This window comes from Ambystoma mexicanum, chromosome 3q (assembly GCF_040938575.1).
Source record: "Ambystoma mexicanum isolate Mex_15411 chromosome 3q, UKY_AmexF1_1, whole genome shotgun sequence".
Taxonomy (NCBI): domain Eukaryota; kingdom Metazoa; phylum Chordata; class Amphibia; order Caudata; family Ambystomatidae; genus Ambystoma; species Ambystoma mexicanum.
The window spans coordinates 1,039,739,216-1,039,766,170 of NC_090926.1; the positions used below are offsets into that span (position 1 = coordinate 1,039,739,216).

Consider the following 26,955-nt stretch of genomic DNA (forward strand, 5'->3'; position numbering starts at 1 on the left):
TAAGAACAAGCTGTACAGGACTGGGCCTTCCCCACTACTCAAACTCGGGGGAGAGCCTTTCTAGGTGTGTCTGGGTACTACAGTCTTAAAAGCTCCTGATTATACCCAATCATTTATTGTACAAACAGATGCCTCAAATTCAGGAATAGGTGCTGTCTTATGCCAATTGGATGAGCAAGGAGGGGAACACCCCATTTGCTTCATCAGTAGAAAACTGAATGACTGAAACAAGGTGGCCAACATTGTGTGGTTATTGAAACATTTTGGCCATATTTGTATGGTTCTACTTTCCTGATTCAAACTGACCATCAACCCTTCAGATGGTTAATGCAAATGAAGGGGGGAAATCCGACCATCTAATCAATTTAAAACAGCCTCCAAGGGTTGGATTTTACCATTGAGATTAGGTCAGGATGCAATCGCCAAAATCGCAATGGTCTCTCCAGAAAGTATGAACGACTGGAACAAGAGATTCGTCCAGGAGTGGATTAAATCCTCCTGTCCCTTAGTCCGGGGGGACGATTGTTGGGGAGAATTTTCATTTCAGTGCCAATTACCTTAGAGACTCCCAGCTCTTTTGCTGGACTCAGGCCTTTTTAATTATTACTCCTGAATGAGTGGGGCTTATTCTTACGTCCCATCCCCTTTCCTCCATACGCCACAGGCGTCCCTTCCAAGGGATGGGAGACAGAACCTTTGTCACTAGAAAAAACCTTCTTTCCCTTTAAATTTAGAGGTGCGCAGCGTTGCAGCTCTCAGAGCATGCGCTGCCCTGGCTCCGCCCTGCGGCGCCACCCCTCAGTCACCTTTTCCACATCGATGGGAACAGGCCGAATTCACCAGCGCTCCTGGGTTTGGCTTCAGCCATGTAACTCCACACGCGGATACTTCTCTTTTTGTCTTTTTTGTCTTTTTATTATTCAGGTACTCGGTCCTTGGCGTCACGTTCCTCCCCAGCGCATGTCAACTTCTACAGGGTTCAGCAGGTGCCCATCCTGCGACGAGCTCTTCCTGACTAAAGACCCCCATGCCCTCTGCCTACGGTGCCTTGGCCCAGACCACGGCTAGCAAGCTTGAACCGTGTGCAACGCACTCTCCTTGAGGTCTCTGAAGAACAGACTAGCCCGGTGGAGGGAGCTCTTCCAGAGATCGCCTCCAGAGGACCTAATGGACTTAATCTATCATCGATCCAAGCCCAAGGTAGGGCCGATCTTTGCCAGCAGACCCCGCAAGGGAGACGCCTTCCCAAGGAATCGTCCGCGTGGGTGGGACCACACAGTCCTGGCACAAGTACAAAGTCCGTAACCGCTACAGGCCGAGGGAATCAGCAGATCCTCCCGGTAACTGTGCTGAGGGACCTGAAGGTTCTTTTACTGGATCTTCACCTGAGGGGCTACAGCCTAATACCGGCTTTATGTCCGAGGGGGCGCCTTTATGTAGTTCTACCGGCAGATCCGCTGAGGGCAAAACGCCTACCGGGCCATGGCCTGAGGAACGGGTTAGGCCCCATGATCCACACTGGACGGGGCGGGGCCCAGCGAGCCAAGCAACACGACGCAGGCAGGTGGAAGTCAGCTCAACACAATGGCTGCCGTGCCAGAAGATCCAGACAGGGTGACTGTGTGTCGAGGTGGGGACTGGTGTCAACCAGGTATGTGGCCTACAGATTATCCTTCCTTCGCGCAAGGCAGATTTCCGCCGCATCCATATGGGCAGGGCACACAATGGCTCCAGCAGCCGCCTGCTACCCCGTCAATAATGCCTACCATCAATCCAGCCTGTGAAGCCCGGTTGTTTGAAAAGTTCCTCGGGCTCATGAAATCTCCACAGATGGGGGTCATCCTCAGGGATGCCATTAAGGACTTGCTCCTTCCAGTGCACCCAGCGCCGCAGGCCCCAATACAGGCTCCTGTGGTCCCAATACAGGCTCCACCGGTTTCTGTTCAGCCTCAGCAGCCCGCTCCGTCCCCCCACCCGATTTTGCAGGCGGTTCCGCAACCGCCTCTGCTGCAGCTTCTGGCTCTGGTTGCCGTACCTCAGACCCCGGCACGCCATCTTCAGCCAAGGCCTTCCACGAACGTCTCGCAGGGTTGGCAGAGTATTTGGGCCTTCCTCAACCCGAGATCGAGCTACCAGCCGAGGGGGTCCTCGCAGAAGTCCTCACACTACATCCCGTTGCCAGAACGGGGATCCCAATGCAGAAGGACATAGTTGCCTGGACACTCTTGCTCTTGGCCCATCCTCAGTCACACTCCTCGGTGATCGCTGCGGCATCACTATACTCCAAGCCTCAGTCGTACTCAGCCTCTCCTCTGCGCTGCTGCTAGGCAAGGAGAAGATCTTGGAGGCGTACGGGAAGAAGCTGTATTCCAACACGTCCTTGCACCTGCGTCAAGCTCTGGTGCAGAGCCAATCAGGATTCAAGGCAGGATTGGCAGAGGCCAAGATTGTGGCGAAGGACATCGTGAGTCCACCGCGGCCCACATCGACACCTCTGGCCATGCCACCTGTCTTGAGAAGCATGGCCTGGCTCAGTGCTACGAAATTCAACCCGGATGTCCAGGAACACATCTTAGATCTTCCGTTCGAAGGGGGTGACCTCTTCCAATCCACAACGGACGAGGAGCTGGATAAAAAGAAAAACTGCTCTCAAACGGCCAAGTCTTTATCCATTCTTGCAAAGCCCAAACTGTACACCCAGTCACAGCAGCGCTCTGAGAAAGGGCATACGTACAGAAGGTTCCGCGGCTTCCAAGAGTGGAGGTCCAGGCAGCCTGACCGTTCGCCGTCCCAGCATCGGCACAAATACAAAAAGGCGGGCTGGGGGTCAAGGGCTTTTTCCACTCCCCTTCCTCCGCAACAGCCTCAGAGGGAAAGAAGGCGTGACACACCCCTCCGGGTCCACGTGTCTCCAGTGGGGGGAAGGCTTGCTCTCCATGCACATTTCTGGCGCCAGAATTTCGCAGACCCCTGGAGCCTCTCTGTAGTCTCCATTGGGTACCGCCTCCCTATCGCAGCCTCTCCTCCCTCCTCTCTCACAAGTTGGGACAGCAATTCTTTGGCGGAGATCCGGTCACTCGTCCAGGGCCAGGCAGTGGAGGAAGTGCCAGCCTACCAGCGAGGCTTGTGCTTTTACTCCAGAATTTTCGCCATTCAGAAGAACCAGGCGGGCCTGAGAGTTGCGTTGGACCTTTCCACCCTCAACCTCTCCCTACCTCTACAGAAATTCAAGATGGGTACGCCAGCTTAGATAGCAGAGACATTGTGCAAGGAAGACTGGATGTGCTCCCTAGATCTGAAGGACACATACCTACACGTCACATGTCCCGATTTGGCAGCCTCATCGTTCCTTTCTACGATTCAGGATCATGTGCTACCATTTCCAATACGAGGTGCTTCCTTTCGGCCTCAACTTGGCCCCCAGGGTCTTTACCTGGTTCTTTACCAGGCTGAAGAACACTGTGGCGGCAGGTCACAGGGCCACCACATCTACCAGTACCTCGACGATTGGCTCGTCGGGGCTTCATCTCCGGAAGCAGTGCACCATACATCCCACGTTCTTATGAACACATTGGACAAGCTGGGTTTTTCACTCAACCTCAAGAAGTTGCAGCTGCAGACCACTCCGAGACTGACCTTCTTGGGCCTCATTTGGGATACGTGCTCCGAGAAAGATTTTCCCTTGGAGGACAAGATCACGGCCATCAAGAGGGCCACGGCGCACTTCCTCAGCAGAGAAGTGACCTCTCCTTGGTGGTACCAACACCTCTACTGGGTCTCATGGCAGCAGTCCTCTTGGCTACCTCCCACACAAGACTCAGGATGAGAAGGATACAGCTGCACTTTGCAGCATCCTAGAACCATGAACAGGGCCATCAGAGATGATCAATGTTCCTCCGTCGCTTCACCCAGACCTCACATGGTGGTCCAGGGACTGCAACCTGTGGACGGGCAAGCCTTTCTGGCAACCTACACCACAGGTCACAATCACCACGGACTCCTCTCTTGAGGGTTGGGGGGGCACCCTGGACAACCAGTGTCCATGGCACCTGGACCTGGCAGGAGTACCACATCAGTTGGCTGGAATTGAAGGCGATATGACTGGCGCTCAGGCCCTTCCTTCCGATTATCGAGGGCAAGGCCGTCCTCATTCAGTCAGACAACTCGACCAGCATGTTCAATGTCAACAAGCAGGGAGGTACCAGATCGCCACCTGTAACGCTCACCTGGCTCCCACGGAGGCGCTGGTCTGGTCTGGGTTGCTGTGGCCTCTTCAAGCGTGATGCGCAGAATTCGGACCACCGATTGAACAGGACCCCCAAATCTTGCTTGTCTGGCCCGTAGGAATATCCTTCTGCAGATGAGAAAGGGGATTAACTGTCTGAATAATGTGCTTGCTGCCCCCTTTCCCCCTTCGTTCTCCTCTGCTTCCTCCAAAACCCCCGGTTTAAGCTCACCTTATGGTTTGGAAGGATGAACTCTCCATCCTGCTTCTGGTGCAGGGGCGCGCGTTCGTCCAGTTACTTCACTGGTTTTCAGAATGGCGCTGGCAAATCCACTTGACTTTACTGAGCGATACGCCGTAAGTATGAAGATGCAAAAGTTCAAGTGTGAGCCTCCTTTTATGTTGTCTTTTTCTGTCCTTTATTTCAGGTGCAGAACAAAGTTGAAGGGTTAAATTGCCAGGGTAAAATCAGGTGAGTTAGTGATGAGGGCGACCCCTCTAAATGTCTTTATAATTTCCCAGTAATGTCTTTTGTCCTTTCCCCATAGGGGTCGGGGTGCCGTACCTGCCAGAGATGTGGCGCCGACCCGAGATGTGGAATGGTTCACCAAGAATAGCCGGTAAGTAATATGGCTGAAAATTCGGCTTTCCTCTTGTATTCCCTTGCTCACCTTTTGTCTCTTCTTCTCTCCCTTAGGTGCGGTGCAGAGATGTGGCGACCGGCACTGAGAGCCGCGATGGAGCCTGGCGGCGTCTCGGGAACAGGTGAGTGACGTGCGGCGCTGCAGCGAGCAACGCAGTGCTTTTAAATTGAAGTCTTCCTTCAGGAATGCTGGCGTGAAGATTCCGGATGCAGGTAAGAAGGTTGAAATAGTTCTTGGTTTTCACCTTTCTCTTCTCTTATTCCCTTACAGGTGTTCCAGGTTCGAGTCGGGCGTGGCTGGAGTCCAGGTGCAGGAGCAGACACGGTGAGCGTTCAGCTGCTGGGATGCAGAACAACGCGAAGCACGTGTGGCTGTCCGGGCGTGGCTTAAATAGCCTTGGAAGAAGTTCCAGGTGAGTATTCTTCCACAGCCCCACCCAAGTAACAAAATAGTTCCTTCAGAAAAATAGTCCCTCCTAAGCCTCATTTGGCTTGGTTCTTCATGCAGCATGGTCTGCATCAGGTGAGTGCACCAAACACTTCCCCTTATGAGCATGGCGCCTATGGCGCCAGGACTGATGTCCAAAGAGCCCCTATAAAGGGCCGCTGGGCTTTTACCCGGGGGCGTGATGCCTGCTCCCGGGGGTGCTGGGCCTCGCCTGGTGCTCCGGGGGTAGGCATCATGACAGCACTCCCCCCCCCCCCCCCCAAACCCACTCCCAAGGCCGTTTTCCCAGGAGGTTTCGGTTTGTTCGAGAAATTCCGATGGAATCTTTTTACTAGCCGAGGTGCATGTACGTGGTCGCTGGGTTACCAAGATCTTTCCTGAGGCCCGTACCCCTTCCAATCAATTAGATAGAAAAGTTTTGATTTTGAGATCTTAGAGTCCAAAATGTTCTTCACCTCGAATTCAGGCTCCCCATCTATTTGGATTGGTTCTGGTGGCTTTAATAATCTGGTTCCTCGTTGCACTGGTTTCAAAAGCGACACATGAAAGACGGGATGAATCCGCATGTTAGCTGGTAGATCTAGCTTGACTGCCGCTAGGTTAATTATAGCTTTGATCGAGTAAGGGCCTAAATACCTTGGATTAAAAGTCTGAGGTCCCTTGAGCGCGATAAGTGTTTGGTAGCCAACCATACTTCCCCTATTTGGTATGGAGGCGCCTCCTTGCGATGCAGATCCGCATTCTTTTTGCATTTCCCTTTCGCATGTTGTAAGTGTGCAGTAGCATCCTTGAAGGCTTGAGTAATCGTAGAATGCAAATGGTCCACTGCGGGCATTTCGAGGCTCAAAGGTGAGTCCAGGTCTGAAGTACGAGGGTGATGTCCATATAGGGTATAAAAGGGGCTCTGACCAGTTCCAGAGTGTATCGAGTTATTGTATGCATATTCAGCCACCCATAAAATGTCCTTCCAATTACCCTCTGATTGGTGCAACATACATCGTAGATATTGTTCAAGGGTCTGGTTCGTTCTCTCCGTCTGACCATCGGTCTGTGGGTGGTGGCTGGTTGAGTTTTACGTCGATTTGTGCCAGTTGACAACACTTTTTCCAAAAATGAGAAATGAACTGGCTTTCCCGATCGGAGATTAGTATGGACGGGAATCCATGCAGACGGATGACATTTTCGAGGAATTCCTTGGCAAGAACAAAAGCTGAAGGTAATCCTTTCAACGGAATAAAATGGGCCATCTTGGAAAATAAATCCACCACAACCAGAATAGTATTGTATCCATTACAAGAGGGCAGGTCTGTGATAAAATCTAGTGACAAGGTGTGCCAAGGTGCTGGTGGAATGTCTAAGGGTTGAAGAAGACCGGCGGGTTTTGTTTTTTGACCTTTGTTTTGGGCGCAAACTCCACAGGACATCACGAAAGATTTAATATCCTTTCGCCAGGACGGCCACCAGAATTGTCATTTAATTTTTTCCTCTGTTTTGGCAATGCCAGGATGTCCTTCCATCAGAGTATCGTGATGACGGGAAATAACCAGTTCTTGCAATTCCTTTTCTGGCAAAAATAAACGTCCTTGGAAGTAAGGTAAGCCATCGTTGATTGAAAAGGCAGACCCCCTTTTGATCCAATCCTGCAAGGCTGAAGAGTCCAGGAATAGTTTTACCAGTGCTTGAATGTCTTCAAGGGTTTGTAAAGTGGTTATCCCCAAGATTCTTTGTTCGGGAATTATCGACACAGGTTCTGAGTTTGTGTCCATTTCTCCCATTCCAATTCGAGAGAGCGCGTCCGCTTTGCCATTCTTACAGCCAGGACGGTAGATGATTACAAAATCGAACTCAGCAAAGAATAAAGCCCATCGGAGCTGTCGTGAAGGCTGAGCCTTGGCAGTTTTTAAATATTGTAAATTTCGGTGATCAGTGATCACGGTGATGGTATGCCTGGCGCCAAGAAGATAATGCCATCAAGCCTTAAAGGCGGACCTAATGGCTAATAATTCCTTATCGGTGATTGCATAATTTATCTCCGGCGGCAAGAACTTTCTGGACCAAAATGCTACGGGGTGCAGTTGGTTGGTTTCGGGGTCTCTCTGAGACAGGACAGCTCCCATGGCGTAGCTGGATGCATCGGTTTCGACTATATATGGGAGATCAGGACGCGGATGTTTCAAAATAGGTGCGGACGTAAATTTAGCTTTTAATTCCTGAAAGGCCTGTTCAGCTTCCTCGGTCCATTCAAAACATTTATTCTTCCGCAAGAGTGCAGTGATGGGTTGCACCACCCGTGAAAATTCTGGGATAAACCTGCGATAAAAATTGTCAAAACCAAGCATGCTTTGGACACCTTTCACCAAACTAGGTGATGGCCATTTGAGGATGGCATCCACTTTCCGTGAGTCCGTTCAGACCCCTTTAGGTGTCAGGATGAATCCAAGAAATTCAACCTCGGTGGTATGGAAAACGCATTTTTACAGCTTTGCAAACAGTTTGTGCTGGCGCAATTTCTCAAGGACGGCCCTGACATGTTTTCTGTGATCAGATTCCGAAGAGGAGTACACCAGAATGTCATCGATATACACTCAACACAGACATCGATGAGTTCCCGAAGGACATCGTTCATGAAGAATTGGAAGGCAGCAGGTGCGTTGCACAACCCGAAAGGCATCACCTGGTATTCGAATAGTCCATATTTTGTACGGAAGGCCGTTTTCCATTCGTCGCCTTCTTTAACTCGTACCAGATGATAAGCCCCCCGGAGATCTAACTTGGTGTATATGCAAGCGTCCTTCACCTGGTCAAGGAGTTCAGGGATCAAAGGCAGAGGGTAACGATTTTTAAGTTATCTGGTTCAATGCGCGGTAATCGATACAAGTTCTAAGGTCGCCTTCTTTTTTTGGCACGAAGAACAAAGCCGAGGATGCCGGAGACTTTGACGGGCGAATTAAACCATTGGCTAGGTATTGATCTAAATATTGTCTCAAATGCAGATTCTCCGGCTCAGTAAGGGCATAAATCCTGCTACAAGGGGGTTGTGCACCGGGCACCAGATCGATTTGGCAATCGTACGATCTGTGAGGAGGTAACGTGTTGGCCTGTTCCTTTTGGAAGACGTCCTGAAAGTCTTGGTATTCCGGAGGTAGTTGCATGGAGACAGAGGTTACTGATGCTAGACTGACCTTCAGATTTTCTGGGTAGCAGGTTCGTGCACACTCTGGAAAAGGTTATTCTCTTCGCTCGCCAATCAATTCGAGGATTATGTGTCTCTAACCAAGGGATTCCGAGTATAACCTGAAACTGTGGAGCCTTGATTACATCAAACACAACTGCCTCCCGATGGCCGTCCGGACCTACAAGTGTTACCTCAGCTGTGGAATGTGTTACCGGTCCCGAGAGAATTTCGGTTCCATCGACTGTGGTGATGACATCTTTGCTGGTTTTAGGACGCAGGGGGAGGTTAATCCTGGAGACCAATTCACGATCCACGTAGTTTCCTATAGCCCCACTATCGATGTATGCCTTTATTGCATGCAACCGTTTAGGCTGTTCCGGATCTACGAGGACCATTGGCACAGTGAAATGCGAGGTCTGAGAGTTCATTTTCAAGCTCGGCAAGCGGACCCCTACGCTTGTCGGGCGGGGTTCCCGATAAAGATGTTTCATGGATTTTTTCAGCGGCTCCTACCACCTTCCTGGGCGGCCTTGCCGGGCAATCTCGTAGAAAGTGTCCAGAGGATCCACAATAAAGACATAAGTGCATCTGCCGTCTTCTTACACGTTCCTTTTGCGTTAAAGGTCCTTTAACTCCTCCGATTTGCATTGGCTCAGAGGCTTCAGCCCCCTTGAGGTTAGCGTGGGTCTTGACTAACACCCGGGTCTCAAACTTGGACCGATCTGCTTTTCTGTTTTGCAGTCTGTGATCCAATTGGACCACTAAGTCTATATATTCTGAGCACTCTTGGGGCGGATTTACAATTTGGGCCAGGACATCTTTAAGTTCTCCGCGTAGACCTCGATAAAATAACGTGATTCTTTTATCCTTTGGCCACCCAGTTTCCACAATTAGTCTATTAAAGGTTGCAATGTAGGAAAGGAGGTCTTGATTGCCCTGTCGCAGAGATAGAAGTTCGTCATCTAGAGCCTGCCCCTGGGAGTGACGAGCAAATAACCTTTCCATGCTTGCTTGAAATCTTTGAAAATCACGAAGAATCGGGTCATCTTGAGTTACCAGTGGAACTGACCAATCGGCAGCACTGCCGCTGAGATATGACAATACAAAGGCTACCTTGGTCTGGTCATTAGGGAAGGCCCCAGGTCTGCACAGGAAATGCAAACGACACTGATTCATGAATATGGCGAATCGTTTGGGGTCCCCAGCAAAGCGTTCGGGTGGGGCCAGCGGCATGTTTCCAGGTAGATTAATCTGCACCGGGTTACTGGAAAGCACAGGAGCGGGGTTCCCTCCGGAACCGGATAAAGGAGTTTGTCCAGCTTGACCTTGCAAAAGCTGTCTAGCCAGGTCATCAGCTCTTTCCTTTGTTACAATCACTTCCCTCCTGAGAGCATTAGTCTCTTGACGAGCGGCGTGTACTTCGGCCCGTAATTCCCCCAGTAGTTGGGCCAACTGGTCAGTCTCGGAAGTTTCCATAGCGCCTGGGTGGGAATTTGTAGGAAGGCTTTGCGTTCTGTAACGCTCACCTGGCTCCCACGGAGGCGCTGGTCTGGTCTGGGTTGCTGTGGCCTCTTCAAGCGTGATGCGCAGAATTCGGACCACCGATTGAACAGGACCCCCAAATCTTGCTTGTCTGGCCCGCAGGAATATCCTTCTGCAGATGAGAAAGGGGATTAACTGTCTGCTGAATAATGTGCTTGCTCCCCCTTTTCCCCCTTCGTTCTCCTCTGACTTCCTCCAAAACCCCCGGTTTAAGCTCACCTTATGGTTTGGAAGTTACAAAAAAGGTAGCAGGCGCCCCTCTCTCGAAAGAACAAGGCATGATAACCTGTTCAGTGGTTATTAACCACATTGAGAGTTCGCAGCCATTGCTTTTTGCTCACAAAGACTGATATGCAAATGGATATTTCCCATCTGTGAAAGCTACAGTGAGCAAAAAGCAGATGGCTGCGAACTCTCAATGTGGTTAACAACCACTGAACAGGTTATCATGCCTTGTTCTTCCGAGAGAGGGGCGCCTGCTACCTTTGTTGAATTTGTTGAAGGAACTTGGGGTTGGTCACCCTAGGTTACCTGGGGGCAACCAGACGTCGACTCCCTGCTCACTGTGCTTAGAGAGGCTCAGCTTCACCTCACTGATGATGCCCAAAAAGGCTGAAACACGTGTATGGGGTTGCTGGTGGTACTCTTGTTCAGAGAGGAATTGCCATAGCATTTCGGTGCTGGACTGCCCATGTGGGCAGGACAAAGACTGATATGCAAATGGATATTTCCCATCTGTGAAAGCTACAGTGAACAAAAAGCAGATGGCTGCGAACTCTCAATGTGGTTAACAACCACTGAACAGGTTATCATGCCTTGTTCTTCCGAGAGAGGGGCGCCTGCTACCTTTGTTGAATTTGTTGAAGGAACTTGGGGTTGGTCACCCTAGGTTACCTGGGGGCAACCAGACGTGGACTCCCTGCTCACTGTGCTTAGAGAGGCTCAGCTTCACCTCACTGATGATGCCCAAAAAGGCTGAAACACGTGTATGGGGTTGCTGGTGGTACTCTTGTTCAGAGAGGAATTGCCATAGCATTTCGGTGCTGGACTGCCCATGTGGGCAGGACAAAGACTGATATGCAAATGGATATTTCCCATCTGTGAAAGCTACAGTGAGCAAAAAGCAGATGGCTGCGAACTCTCAATGTGGTTAACAACCACTGAAAAGGTTATCATGCCTTGTTCTTCCGAGAGAGGGGCGCCTGCTACCTTTGTTGAATTTATGGTTTGGAAGGATGAACTCTCCATCCTGCTTCTGGTGCAGGGGCGCGCGTTCGTCCAGTTACTTCACTGGTTTTCAGAATGGCGCTGGCAAATCCACTTGACTTTACTGAGCGATACGCCGTAAGTATGAAGATGCAAAAGTTCAAGTGTGAGCCTCCTTTTATGTTGTCTTTTTCTGTCCTTTATTTCAGTCCTTTATTTGCAGAACAAAGGCGATGCGTTGAGGGGTTAAATTGCCAGGGTAAAATCAAATCAGGTGAGTTAGTGATGAGGGCGACCCCTCTAAATGTCTTTATAATTCCCCAGTAATGTCTTTTGTCCTTTCCCCATAGGGGCCGGGGTGCGGTACCTGCCAGAGATGTGGCGCCGACCCGAGATGTGTAATGGTTCACCAAGAATAGCCGGTAAGTAATATGGCTGAAAATTCGGCTTTCCTCTTGTGTTCCCTTGCTCACCTTTTGTCTCTTCTTCTCTCCCTTGGGTGCGGTGCAGAGATGTGGCGACCGGCACTGAGAGCCGCGATGGAGCCGGGCGGCGTCTCGGGAACAGGTGAGTGAAGTGCGGCGCTGCAGCGAGCATCACGGTGCTTTAAAATGGAAGTCTTCCTTCAGGAATGCTGGCGTGAAGATTCCGGATGCAGGTAAGAAGGTTGAAATAGTTCTTGGTTTTCACCTTTCTCTTCTCTTATTCCCTTACAGGTGTTCCAGGTACGAGGCGGGCGTGGCTGGTGTCCAGGTGCAGGAGCAGACACGGTGAGCGTTCAGCTGCTGGGATGCAGAACAACGCGAAGCACGTGTGGCTGTCCAGGCGTGGCTTAAATAGCCTTGGAAGAATTTCCAGGTGAGTATTCTTCCACAGCGCCACCCAAGTAACAAAATAGTTCCTTCAGAAAAATAGTCCCCAAGCCTCATTTGGCTTGGTTCTTCATACAGCATGGTCTGCATCAGTTGAGTGTGCAGCATGGTCTGCTTCAGGTAAGTGCACCAAACACTTCCCCTTATGAGCCTGGCGCCTATGGCGCCAGGACTGATGTCCAACTTGAGCCTGGCGCCAACAGCGCCAGGACAGAGTCCAAAGAGCCCCTATAAAGGGCCGCTGGGCTTTTACCCGGGGGCGTGATGCCTGCTCCCAGGGGTGCTGGGCCTGGCCTGGTGCTCCGGGGGGTAGGCATCATGACACCACCCTCCCCGCCAAACCCCATACCCCCATCCACCCCCCTCCGGACCCCTACCCCCACTGTACAGGCTGGTAGTCCGCATGTGAGAGTGGGCCCTGGAGAAAAACATCTACCTCATGGCAGTCCACCTGCCGGGGGAATCCAATCTGGAGGCTGGAGGCAGACGGACTCAGCAGACTGGGAGCAGACAACTACAAATGGCAGTTGAACGACCTAGCACTATAGGAGATCTTTTACAAATGGGGTCACCCTCCGGTGGACCTTTTTGCCTCCTAGGGCAACAGGAAGTGCCACCTGTTCGCATCCTGTCAAGGCCCGGGCTCCCTGGGCGATGCATTTCGGGTCCGGTGGGACGGAATGACAGCATACGCCATCCCGCCCACACCGCTGATTCACAGGGTGATGATGCAAGATGGAGTCTCGCCACCTCAGCATAATTCTAATAGCTCCACGGTGGCCAGCCAGGCCATGGTTCTCTGAGCTGCTCAGCCTCTTGGAGAGGCCTCCCTTTCGCCTTACGACAGGCCCAGCACATCTTCTAGCGCAACAGGGGGGCAGAGTCATCCACCCCGCGCCAAAGAAACTAGCCCTCACAGCGTGGTTCCTGAACAGGTCACGTTAGGACTTCTCCGCCTCTCAGGCTAATCTAGAGATCATACAGGGCGCCGGGAGCAAATCTACCAGGGCCAGGTTCTGCCACTGGGCAGACTCTACGGGCATCAACCCTCTGGCATGTTCCCTGGACGAAGTGCGCTCCTCCTTGGTGCATCTCTCCCATTCAGGCGTACAGATGGACACTTGCCATGCCTACCTGGAAGACATTGGGACCTACAGAAACTCTGAGGAGGAGAGCTTCTCGTCTTCCAACCAGATTGTCAAACATTTGACTGGTCTCACCAGGCTCAACCCGCCCATCAAGCGCCTACACCCCTTGCGGGACCTCAACATAGTCTTGGGTGCCCTGGCGCACAAACCATTCGAACCAATGACGTCCGTGGACATCAAGCTGGTCACCATTAAGACAGTCTTGTTAGTCGGCCTCACCTCGGCACACAGAATCGGAGAAATCCAGGCGCTGGTCACCTCGAAGCCATACACTGCGTTTCACAAGGACAAGGTAGTCATACGGACGCATCCAGCGTTCTCACCTAAAGTGCCTTCCGCATTCCATTTGAAAGAAGAAATTGTGCTGGCAGTGTTTTTTGCTGAGCCCGAAGACGAGGCACAGAGTTCTGCACTGTTTTTATCAGGCGTGCCCTGAAATTCTTCTTGGACAGGACCCCAAGGGCTTCCGCAATTTGGATGCTCGGTTTGTCACCTTCGGAGGATCAAGACCGGGGTATCGGGCCTCCATAGCTCGTTGGATGGTCTCGGCCATCAAAGAAGCCTACGAGGGTTAGCACAAGCCACTGCCGGCCAACCTGCACGCCCACGCTGTCAGAGCCAAGGCAACAGCCTTCGCTTTCCAGTGACATGTCCCCTGGCAAGTCCTAAGCAGGGTGGCCGCATGGGCCACTCCTTCGGCTTTCTGCAAGCACTACTGTTTGGATGCCGGCTCTAGATTAGACGTGGCTTTCGGACAGGTGGTTCTTAGAAACCTGTTTGCTTAAGGAGGATCTCCTCTCCACCCTGGGGCTACTCAGTTGTAATCGCGACATGCTGTATGGAGGAAAGGGGACGGGACGTGACCTAAGAGTAATTATAAGTTACTCACCGTAGTGACTAACGTACTCTTAGTCCATAGTCCCCTTTCCTCCATACGTCCCACTAGCCTCCCCACTAATAAAACTGATGTCATTGGGCAATGTGAATCTATTGTCGACGCATCTATGGGGACCGAGGTGTGGCGGTGGAGTCAGGGCAGCGCATGCGCCCAGGGCCGCAACCCTTGCACGCCTCTAAATTTAAAGGGGAAGGGTTATTCTGGTGAAAAAGGTTCCGTCTCCCGTCCCTTGGAAGGGACACCCGTGCAGTATGGAGGAAAGGTGACTATGGACTAAGAGTACGTTAGTCACTACGGTGAGTAACTTATAACTTTTTCCCCACTCCTCATGTGTTTTTCTGACAGACTGGGATTTTTGGTTTCTTACTATTATGCTTTTTGCATTGTGACCATACAGCACCTTTTGTGCAGTGTCATTGTGAGGTCCCTTGGACTTCTCTTGATTAAATAAGTTTTCTTTGGTGAACTACCTTTTCTAGAATAGTAAGATGACTTTTGTCTTGCTTCCCTTTTCTTTTTTGGGTCCAGCAAACACCACCCTATGTGGAGTGCTGGGGGGTTACATAGTACCTCCTTACCCCACTTCTCATGTAACATTTTGTTACACTAACTGACTGAATGGCTGGTGGCAGTGGTTTCTTTTTTACTACATTTGTGCCATGTACCTGCAGGCAGATTTCTCAGCTGCAGTACAGCAACCAAGGGTGACCATTTTCCCAAAATGGCCCTTGTTTTCTTTTTTTGCCATTACTTGTCAGTTCCTTCTTGTCAGTTCTTTCTGGGCTTTAACTCTGTTTGAATCAGGTTTGAGTCCTTTGTGCATTTTTCCTTTGCAGACTTCATCCCTGAATCCCGCCCAGGCAACAGTGTGTATGAAAAGGCAGGGAGCGACAGAGGATCCCGATACCTCATCCTTTGTCTCTAGGTGTGCCTGAGTGAAACCAGTTCTGATTGGCCTGCTGGCTGTCCAGGAGGACAGCCACCCTGCTGGGTGATTGACAGCCCTAGGGCTGTGAATGAATGTGAGCTTGCTTAAAAGGCGAGGTTTTTGGGACTAAAGGCAGAATCAACCACTGGAGGACAACATCTGACGAACAAGACGTGAAGAGATGCCTGCAGCAGCCTCCTGGACCGCGAAGTGCCAAGTGAAGCCGTGCAGCTGTGCTGACCCTGTTTTCGTTTCGACTCGGAAGACCTGCAAGGGACGACTTGCTGGCGGGACTATGTAGCCTTAAGACCAGCTTCATTTTGGCGCAACCCCCGACTTGATCTGGATTTCATAGTCTGTAGAATCCCAATGCCCGCGGACCTTTGACCATCATAGAGTGCATTGTCTTCAGAAGTGCGAATCCGGCCAAATCTTCATGGGTATCCAGAGGACCCTGCAGAAGTAATAAATCTTCATCCAGAGTCCCCTCACCAGAGTCCAGGACCGAGGAATCAAGTAACTCCCAACCAGAGCTGTTCATTCTTCTTTGGTGCTGAGAAAAAGGCACCAAAACCACAAAAGGCTGCTAAATCCATTGCTGCAGAGCCCCTCACTCGAGTGCTGCCGCAGTAGCCCGCTAGACGTCCTCCCTTTTGTCACCACGATCAAGGACCAGGAACAAGGGTCTGCTACACCTGAAAAATTAAGGCATCCAACTGGAACCAATTCTTCAATTCTCAGATACTTTGGGGCTTGGGGTACATCTACCTTTTGCCATTTGTGTTGCTTCCTAGTTTGGGGGGAGTATGATTTTAAACCCTTTTGAGTTGACCTTAACTCCCAGCACTGGCCTCCCAGCTGGTGTATCTTCAAGGTGGCTCCTCTGGAGCGTCTGTGATTGTCTACTGAACTACTGACTATTTTAAAAGATTGTTCTAAGAAGAGTGCATCAGAGCTTTAAACTGGCCCATTAACGTTGGCTGTCCTACCTCCCTAAAGTCTCATCTTCTGAACCTATTGGCTTTGGCAGAGCTTGTTCCCTTACAGGTTTTTATTGTTGAACACTATTATTGCCGGGATAAAAGACTGCCTACATTCCTCTGGGAATATTTAACTGTTTTACTACTAGTCAAGTATGTAACTTCAACTTTTCCCTCCTTGAAACTCAATATTGTAATGTTGATCTCAAGTAAGTGCTAATACCGTAACTCAGTATGTTGGAATATGTTTAGCATAAGAAAAGTTTACTCACCTCCTTTATTGCTCTTGTTGAACTGAATTCTTACTTTTATATTAATGTTACTATTTGCTGTTTTTTTATTTTTTTTAAAGATGGTCTAATTATTCTTGTTTATATATAAATAAATATGTATATATTAACTTGTGTAAGTGTTTACGTGGATACCTGTATTTACAGATTTCATTGTACTGCTCTACAGCTCACATTACCCGTTGTTAGGGAGAATTTTCATTTATGTGCTAATTCCCTTCAACCCTGGAGACCCCCAGCTCTTTTGCTGGACGTTACGACTTTTTAATTTTTATCCTGACGTGAGTGACCTTTTTATCACCATCTCATGTATTATTTTTTTTGGGAAAATCAAATTTTATTAGGGTTCGCACCTGTGTCACAACAATACAGAGCATATTTAAACATGAATAAACAGGAAACCCGTTATAACCCCCTCACCCCACCCCTTCCTACCCCCCACCAGTTCAAGTTCCCAATAATTGCGTATTTGACGGGTTCCGAAAAGAGCATAGCAAAGTCTACATGTTGTGCACTTGGCACGCCGAAGTCATGGGCCGAGCTTTGAAGGGTTCGGGGTTGGACCAATGAACGCTGGCCTGAGGCCCCCAGTGGGGGGTTCTCCGGAGCCTGAGCTTACACTGTGCGGCCGTATTTTTTCGAAGAAGGGGAGCCATATTTCCTCGATGTTGGATTTAGATTTGTCAAGTAAATGCGTGAGGAATTCCATGTCGTGAATGGCCCGTACCTTGGTTACCCATGCTTTTTCCCCGGGCATTCCGGGGTTCTTCCATTTTTGTGCCAGGCAGCACCTGGCCGCCACCAACATGACCTGGAGCATGTGGTCATGGGTGTTGTCATGATCGTCTCCAATGTCAATTCCGAAAAGAAGAAGCCAGGGGCAGGAAGGCCGTTCCACCCCGTCTACCCCCTTAATCCATGCCAAAACCTCCTCCCAATACCTTTGGACCACCGGGCACCTCCACCACATGTGAATATAATCCCCCCTTTCGGTCCTACACTTCCAGCAATGTGGATCGTACGCAGGCCTAATTCTAGCAATCCTCTGCGGGGGGTAGTGCCAGCGATGCAATACCTTGAGGGCCTGGTGGCGATACTGGAGTGAAGCCGTGGAGCGGTTGGCCCTCCTACACATCTCCCTCCACCTATCGTCGTCGATCTCCACACCCAGGTCCTGTCCCCATTGTGTAGGTGGGGGGGGTCTCGCGGGACAGAAAAGAGGAAGAGCTTGTAGAGGCGGGATATTATTCCCTTGGAGCCCCTCCCCGAAAGGAGGAGTTTTTCGAAGTCAGTAAGGTCTCTCCTGAGGGTGTCCCCCCAGGATGGTTCGGTCAGGACTCCTTTAAGCTGAAGGTAGCGAAAGGGGGACATGGTGTCTATCCCCAGGGCCTCCTCCAGATCTTTCAGGGGTAAGAAAGAGCCCCCCACCCAGAGGTGACCAGTCCTGCTAAGGCCTGCCTCGAACCACGTCTGGTATGCCGCTGGCTGCGCTATCTTGGCCAGGAAGTGGGGGGGGGGCAAATGTAGCTCAGGGGGGAGGGCCAGGTTGTGAGCCAGCGGTAGTAACCCCCTCCCTCTTTCCATAGGGACCACAACACTTTTAGGACTGGGTGATACAAGACACTTCTGGGGATCTTTTTCCTCGGGACCCAGAGCCATTCCTCTATGGTGACGGGCGCGAGAGGCCCGTTGTCCATGGCCACCCATTGTTTTTTTGTCCCCGGGGCAAAGTGGTCGACCAGGACCCTCAGTTGGTAGGCCCTATGGTATGTTTCAAGGTCAGGGTATCCCACCCCTCCATCTTCCTTCGGTCTGGTCAGTACCTCATAGGAGATTCTGTTTCTTCCCTGACCAGAGAAAGTTGAGGAGGACTCGCTTCATTTCTTTGAAAAACGTTGTGGGGATCGGCACCGGGAGCATTTGGAAAAGAAATAAAAACTTTGGAAGGATTACCATTTTTATGAGTTGAGACGTGCCATCCAGGAGAGCCCCGACCCTGACCATCGCTCTGTCTTTCCGAATTGCTGAACAGAGGGGGGAATTGGCCGGGTATAGGCCCTCGGGGTCACGGGTGACCTGGACTCCAAGGTACCGGAATCCGCCGTCTCTCAGCCTGAAGGGGAGACTGTTAACAAAGGTCATCTCTGCGTCTGATAAATTACCCCCTACGAACGCCACTGATTTCTCCAGATTAACTTTATACCCCGATAGGTCCCCATAGCGCGAGAGGCCCTGCAGCATTCGGGGGACTGTTTGGGTTGGGTTTGTGATATAGAGCAGTGCATCGTCAGCAAAAAGGCAGACTTTGCACTGCATTTCTCCGACCTGTACTCCCCTGATGGCCGCATCGTTGCGGATCGAGATTGCCCATGGTTCCATCACAAGCGCGTAAATTAGGGGGGACAAAGGACATGTACCACGCTCGAGGGGGAATGTCCTCGACTCGGTTCCATTTGCCACCACTCTAGCGGAGGGGGAGGAGTAGAGCGCAGAGATCCAACCTAGCCACCTCGGGCCCATACCCAGGGTTGTGAATACCTCCCTCATGAAGGCCCAGCTGACTCTGTCAAAGGCTTTCTCCGCGTCAAGGGCCAGCAGAAGCGCACCTTCGTCGCGGACCCCTCTCAAGGCAAGCACATGGAGCGTCTTCCGCATATTATCGGAACCCTGCCTATTCAAGACAAATCCCGCTTGGTCGGGGTGTACCAGGCGCGGGGGGCAGCTCTCAAGTCTGGTGGCCAGGATTCTGGCAAAAGATCTTAGCGTCCAGAATGAGGAGTGAGATGTGTCTAGAAGACCCACATTCCATCTGGTCCTTGCCGGGTTTGGGTAGAATGGTAATGAGGGCCTGCAAAAATGTCGGTGGGATGGACTCCCGGTTCCTGATCTGGTTAAACAGTTTGGCCAGGGGCTTCAACAGGACGGGTTGGGTCTGTTTGTAAAAATCGGCTGTGTAGCCGTCTTCCCCCGGTGCCTTTCCCACCTTCAGTCTTTTGATGGCGCCCTCCACCTCCTCCTCCGATATCTCTCTCTCTAGGACTTCTAGCTCCCCATCGGATAGCCTAGGCAGAGGGTGTTCTGCCAGGTAGGCGCGGATATCCTCCAGTGATTCGCCTGCATTTTTGGAGTAGAGTTTGCTATAATAGTCAGCGAAACACTCCGCTACTTCCACGCGGCCCCCGTGAATTCCGCCCACTCCATCCCTGAGACGAGTGACTCCCCTCTCAACCCTGCAGCCCCGAGCCCTCTGCGCTAGTAGGGTCCCCACCTTATCTCCCCGTTCGTAGTACCTCTGCTTAGTGTATCTCATTTTCTTGATGACTTCCCCTATGAGGACCGTAGGGAGTTCCTGTCTTTTGCCCTGCATCTCCTCCAGGAGAGCCCCTCAATCCACCCCCGGGAGGCCCAGTCTGGCTCGCAGAGCACCCAACTCTGCGCGGAGTTTGCCCTCGATTAGGCCTCTCGAACCCTCCGATATGAGAAGGCCCCTGAAAGTGGCTTGGCATCCCACACCATGGACATATCTGTCTCGCCGGTGTCATTTGTCTCAAAATAGGCCAGCATTTCCTGCCTCATGAAATCACGAAATACTGGGTGCCTGAGGAGTGTTATTGCAATGCCATCGGGAAGATCTTGGGGAGATGGGCAGTGACCAATTCGCTATGAGGAGTTTGTGGTCCGACCAAGTTATGGCTTCCACCTTCGGCTGTTGTGCCACCCCGTTCCCCTCTTCCAAGATTAACAAAAGGTCGATTCTGGTGTAGGTGCAATGAGGGGGCGAAAAGGTGGTGTACCCACCCTGGTTTCGGGTTTGATGTTCGCCAGATGTCGACCCAATAGTGCTCTCTGAGGAGGGCCTGCAGGGCCAGATTGTCCTTGGAGACACCCCTGGGTGTCCCCCCTCTCGCGGACCACCAGTCAAGCCTCGGGTCCATTATGAGGTTGAGAGTTGAGGCCCTTGACTTTCAATGTGCCTATCTTTGCTTCAATCATTGTCATTTTTCGTTACGCGCACTGAAACCGCCTCTAAGTGTCTGCTACTCGGAGCCCGTTGCAAAAAAAATGTCCATAGTTTGAACTGGTTTTCCCTTTCCCCTCGAGCCCCACGGGGGGCAACCTCCCCTTACCCCCCTCTCCTACTCCCCACCCGGCTTCCCTGGCCCCCGGAAAATATTTTCTTAGATGTCGCGCTTTCTACCTGTCTCTCTTCGTTAACCGCCAGACCTTTCTGATCCGCGGCGGGGAACCGGCTGTAGCGACTCCCGAGTCAGCCCCCCCCCCCGGCCCTGGTACCTGGTCGTGTCTCCTTTACCCCTGGCGGGGCGTATCACGACATGAGGCCTGGAGGGGCGCCGGCCGTTGTCCGTGTGGAGTCGCCGTGCATCTTCCAATAAAACCCTACAACAGCCTCTAAATGGGCAACACTTCAACCCTGACCGAAGTCGATTAAACAAAGAACCCTCCACAGGTCATGGGGCAAAAACACTATGAGCGGCGGGCTCCATGAATCGTCGCATGCTCCCGTGGGGTGTGGATCAGGCCTTCTGTACTGAAAGGCGAGCCTTGATTCCTGCTCGTATGCTCATATAGGATCTCCTCGGTCTGTAGGTGGATGTTTGGTTTTTCGGAATTTACGTGAGCCTTTAACCTTTAGCTTCCCCTGGGATAAGTCTGGGCCTCGAGGGACACGAGGGCGGTCTCCGTTGGTTTCGTCCTGATTTTTTGATGGTCCCGCGATGTCGCCTGTGAGATCCTCGGTGGCCCTTCGGATTTCCGCCTCTGTGACTAGTTATCTCTGGCCCTGCCATTAAAATGCTAGGTGGAATGGGTGGCCCCAGCGATAGTGTCCCCTTTTCTTGGAGCCATCTGGTGATAGTGCCGCATTTCCTTCGCATCTGGAGAGTGAGGGCCGAGAGATCCTGGTAGATCGTCACTCTGGAGTTACCATGTTGAATGTCCCGTAGGGTTCTTGCCCTCCAACACCCTAGCCTTGTCCTTATAGTAGTGAAATCTTGCAAGAACTGAGCGTGGACCTCTACCCCCTCTGCCGGCCCGATGGACTCTATCAAGCCGGAGGGTCTCCCCCGAGTCCAACCCCAGGACGATCCTGATGATGATTTGGATTTTGCTTTCAAGACCAACCGGGGGCTCTCCCTCTGTCTCCTCAAGGCCAAAAATTCTCAAGTGGTTTCTCCTCTCCCGGTTCTCCATGTCGTCGACCTTGAGCAGGAGGTGGTCCTCGCGGCGGTGCAGTTCCTGAAATCTGGTTTCCATTTGTGCCTCGAGGATGTCCGTCGATGCATGGTTGCACTCTACCCCTTCTACCCGGTCCTCCAGCGTTGAAACCTTGGCCGAGAGGTCCGCCAACTTGGCCCCCATGTCTGTCCTCATGCCCCTAATCTCTTCTAGGGTCGTTTGGATGTTACTCTGTATGGCATTCATGTCCGGGGGTTGCGAGGCTACAGGGCCGGTCTCCATTTCGAGGGACCCAGGCGTGAATTGGTACTGCGCAAGGGTCTCCCTCCAGTTCATGGGGTGTCGATCTCCTGAGGTTTCTGCCGGGTGGCGGGGTGGCACAGGCGCGCTCCTGCGACGGCCTGAGCCTTCTCCGGTGGTCGGGTGGGCGCCTCTGCCACAAATCCAGAGCCCCGTGGGGGCTGTAGGGAGGTAGGCCTTTGGGGTGGTGGTCAGGTGCGGAAATGTGGGCCGTTGAGATGGTTCCGCGCCACCGCGTTGGCTCTGGCGCAGACGAAGCACCGGTGGTGAGAGCGGTAGGTGTGGCGGTGGTACCCCTGTATCCCCAATGGTGGATGGGCCGGTCGCCGGCAGCTGTTGGAACTTCTCGGAAGGCCCGCCCGGCGTTGGGCCCTGTGTGTTGAGTCAGAGCGGGTGGGGAATTCGACTCCTCCCACCGCTACGCAGCTAGGCGATGTGCGGCTCCCATCCGGGGCCTTCCCTCGGGCGCAGGGGGGTCACCATTCACAAGTCGTTATCTCGGGAACGGGGAAATCTCCGAAGTCCGGACCGGCTTCTGGGTAGTCCGCAGCGGTTCCCCTTCTCGAGGATCGATGATAGATGGAGTTAGAAAGCACTTAAGGCATGTTTTACCGTGAGTTTCCCGGGGCCATGCGGGGAGCTTGAGATTCAGGCGGCCATCTTGCCCGCGCTCCCTGGTGGCCTCCATCTCATGTATTTTTGATCTGATTTGGACTCTGTGTTTTGTTTGTTTTTGGAATCTTACAAAGTCCATAGGCATCTACTTTAGTATTGTGACACACTGCACCTTTAGTGCACTGTCACAGAGAAGTCGCTTGGATTTCTCATAAGGTTTAAATACCTTCTCGGGTGAACTACTGTTCCCAAGAATAGTAAAGTGAAAGTGACTTTACTTACCTATTTCCTATGTAGGGCCAGCACTCCCCATCTTATGTGGTGTGCTGGGAGGTTACTTAGTAGCCCCTTTATGTACTTGCACATGTAAAAAAACAAAATGTTACCCTCACTACTTTTATTGGCTGGTGGCAGTGATTTCTACCGCAGGCTGAATCCTCAGCTTCAGCATAGCACCCATGGGTGGCCATTGTGTCAAAATTGCCCTGGTCACCTTTTTTTGCCATTTCTTGTTTGTGAGGTCTTTCTTGGGTTTTAGTCTACGCGCCAAACCCGGTTTAACCGTTTGTTTTGCCTTTGGCAGGCTTCAGTACTGAAACCTGCCTCTGGCGCCGATGCTTCTTCTGGCAGGGCAGAAGAAGCGAGGGAGGTGCCCGAAACTCCCTGTCCTTCGTCTCCTTGGTTACCTGAATGCACCCAGTGCTGAATGGCTGGCTGGATGTTCTTTCAGGACAGCCACCCTGTGTGAGTAACAGCTAGGTTGTGCATCAATGGGAGAAACCTGCATAAAAGGCGGGGCTTCTTGGACTGAAGACTGAGTCGACTACTGGATGAAACATCCAACAAAGGAATCTTGAAGTGATGCTTGCTGAACCCTCCTGCACCGTTGAACTGCCCGGTGAAGCCCTGCTGCAGTGCTGTAGCTCTAATTCCGAATCGACTACAGAAGCCTCAGAACAAACGACTTCTTCCCTTGGGTTGGTGGACCAACTAACCCCAAGACTAACTTTGCTGGAGGACCTTCCCCAACTGGCTGTACTTTATTGCTGCTGCTGGAACCGAGGGCCAGGGGGTCAAGAAATCCGTAGTCTAGTGCATTGCCTTTAAGCCAGACCCAAGCTCCAGGAAGATCCTGAGGACCCTTCCGAAGCAGGACGACCCAAGCCGGAGTCCCCTCACTAGAGTGCTGGACTCCAGAAGCAAGGAAAGCCCATAAAGTGTCCAAGATCTGCAGTGGTGCTATTTGCTGGTAGCAGAAACCGCCAAGTGCAGCTGAACGGAGAAGCGCCCGTAGCTGCCGCTGACCTTCAAACTGCAGTGCAGGAGTCCTCCAGACGTCCTCCCTCTTGTCCCCACGACTGATGCCCAGGAACCCAGGACCTGCAAGGCTGCAACTAGAATAGAAGCCAGCTGGATAGTCTTCTTTAAACCTAAGGTACTGTCTTAACTAAGGGGTACAAGCTGTTAGGCCACAAGCCTAACAGCATGTGGCCCAACAGTGAAACTCTCTAAACTTTGCAAGACTTTTGTACAATCTAAAGTGCCTCAGCCCCATAAAACATTGTTCAAACTGATTTTCTGTCCTGGCTCCCTGCAGTCTCTTCTGACCCATTGACTTTGATTCTAACTGTCCATCACAGGTGGTGCATAAATTTAACGTGTATTGCTGGAAAATATCTAATCTAGACTTGGGAGATTGAAAAGTACTTGCATGCTATGAGAACCTTTTTCCTTCCCTAACCTTTTCCACAACCTCAATGTTATTAAGTACAAAAAGTGATATATAAATGACAATACTGCCGTAGTAATTGAAGTCACCTCTGGGGGTATCTACTTGCTTATCTTAAATCTGAGGAAATGTTATGAAGTGTATTTTGATTTTTGCACATTGCCCTTTTTCAAGAAAGTCTATTTAAAACTGACAGTTAAATGAATAATTATTTTACTAGAAAACGAGTGTTAGTTGGATACTTGTATTTGTGGATTTCGATGCTACAGCTCACATTTACCCCTCTTAAGACCCCTCACTATGTCTTAACCTGCCTCAGGCAAGTTGAAAGGAATCTTTGTGGGCTTTATATGGTCAGGTAACATGGCCCGGGTCTGCTGGGACATCCTCAATGGGACCCTTACTAAGGGAGGGGCTGGCTTTGCCAGATCCTGAATGCAATTATTTGGGGGCTCAGGCCCAGTTCCTATCACACTGGCACTTGCCACTTCCGGACCAATCGCATGTCCAGATTGAAAGGGCCATCGCTATACAAGCGTTACTTTGGGATGTTATCCTTCAGGGTGCTACGGGGAGGGCCTGGTGATACCAACGCAGTGACATCGGACTACGCTGCCTGGATGCGTTTTGATACTAAACTAGGTCTGGTGCGGCTGTACTACCCTCTGGTCATGTTCCAGGTATTGCGCCTAGCGTCATAGGGTTTATGTGCGGTGCATGCAGAAGATGGGACTGAGCAACATACTCTGATCTGTTCCCCAATGATCAATTCTTGTTTATAGACTAGTTTAAAGCTATGGACGGGTCCTCCCTGCTGGAGGTGTTCTCTATTATAGTCTGTGCACTGCGCTTATAGGTCTATTGGACCCCTTCCCTGGGCAGCCATGTACATTTCTGGTACTGCATAAGGTGAGCAATGGCAGTATTGTTGTGCACAGACTAAATGTGTCAACAGCTGCTTTAAGTTAATCCATTTTATGTTCCCCTGTCCAATTGCATGAATTCTATCCGGATTCCTTGGTTGCACGCAAGCGGTGTAGGAGTGAGCAGGTTCTTTTTAAAAAAAAAAAAAAAAAAAAAAAAAAGTTTGCGGCTCTGGCCTGGAGCTGTGCTCCAGTGTTTTGGTTTTTCAGATAGTTAGCGAGATGGTTGGGAAAAGGTAGAGGCATCCCCACTGCTAGGTCTGCTTGGTTGCTTGAGTAAATCAGTGGGTCGGCTGTTCCTCCTGCCAAGAAGAAATGTTGCCATGGCATGGGGGAAGAGGTCCTCCTCCGCAAACACAAGCTCGGCTTTGGGATGTGGCATACTGTTAGGATATGGAGAAATACAGGCATATAGCACCCCCAACCTCACGGCCCAAATATTTCTGGGGACTGTATCAGAACATTTTGCTTAAGAGGGCCTCACAACCAAGTTCTTCTGCATCTGTCATAAGTGCTACATCCTGACCACCGAGCCTCCCGGATATATGTATGGAGGATGCAGGGAGTGACTGAATGATCAGGGAAATACGCTCACCTTGACTGACCATGTTAATTTTGAGCGGTAGAGATGTGATGTTACTGCTAGACCATCGCCGTCGGGTATTTTATTCTTTTGTAGTTTTGGCTGATGTGTTCGGTCCTTGTTATGCTGTCACTTTTAAACTTTTAAAAAAAGCAGTACCTAGCAATGTTGGGTTTGTGAAAAAAAGAAAACTCTTGAAATTGGTTGATGTGTTTTTTCCTAAGGTTAAACGTGTTTTAATCTGGATTCAAATTTTAGATCTTGCTTATTAAAACACAATGTTTAACTTTAGAAAAAAAACAACCAATTTCCAGATTTTCCACTTTCGCAAACATATCTGAAGAGGCACGGCCCTGGAAACGCCTGGATACGCTGCTGCTGTTCACAGGGGAATCTACAGTTGCACAGACATCTGATGTGTTGATGTCATTAGAAAGGCCAACTGTTCGGGGAGTTTTCCTATAGTCCTACTTGGAGGTAAGACTCGAGTAAACTATCCCAGTGGTTTGTAGATTCCCCAATTCTTAGCATCAGTCTGTACTAGATCAGGACCTTGGTAGAGCGGCAGAGCAGTCAGGCTTATCTTAAGAGGAAGATTTGAGCTCTAGATAAGTACACTGAACCCAGTAAGTAAAGCACATCAAATAAACAATAAATGTATATTAAAATATATATTTATTATATTAACATGAGCCATTGCTAAAAACATAGCACAATAAACCAGCACACATAGATATACTTTGTAATACTTTCAAATGGTCACTTCTTAGTTGATAGTTGCTGAACGCATACAATTGTTATAAGAGTTTGATAGTTCTATCGGTAATACTCTGCACCCACAAAATAATAGTTGTATTATTTAGTCTGTGTGTATATGTGTATCTATATGTATGTATGTGTGTGTGTGTATATATATATATATATATATATGATAGTGATTTTAGGGGAGGAAAACTGTTGGTTAGTGTTATTCTAGTAGAGCTTCAGGTTCTAGAGGCAGTTTTGCAGCACAGCAAGTCTTTCGAAGTCAAAAAGGCAACCCTATCTAAAAGGCACTTCATAGCGGCATTAAGTCTTGCAACGCAGAAGAAATCAAAAGTTCTTGTGGATACAAGAAGGCTTAACCAACATTGTAGACCCTGTTCAAGGACTTGCTAAAGGGGCACACGCAGTGGCTTGAGACAGAGATGAGAGGGGGTTGCCCTGGACACCTCTACGTGCACTCCAACACTCTGGAGAGACTTTCGGGAATCA

General features: G+C 50.7%; 1 protein-coding gene across 5 annotated transcripts in view; it reads left to right on the forward strand.

The window, feature by feature from the left end:
• Positions 1–26,955, forward strand: part of USP36 (ubiquitin specific peptidase 36) — a 1,150,746-nt gene that overhangs the window by 218,666 nt on the left and 905,125 nt on the right. The gene's annotated exons all lie outside the window — the stretch shown is intronic.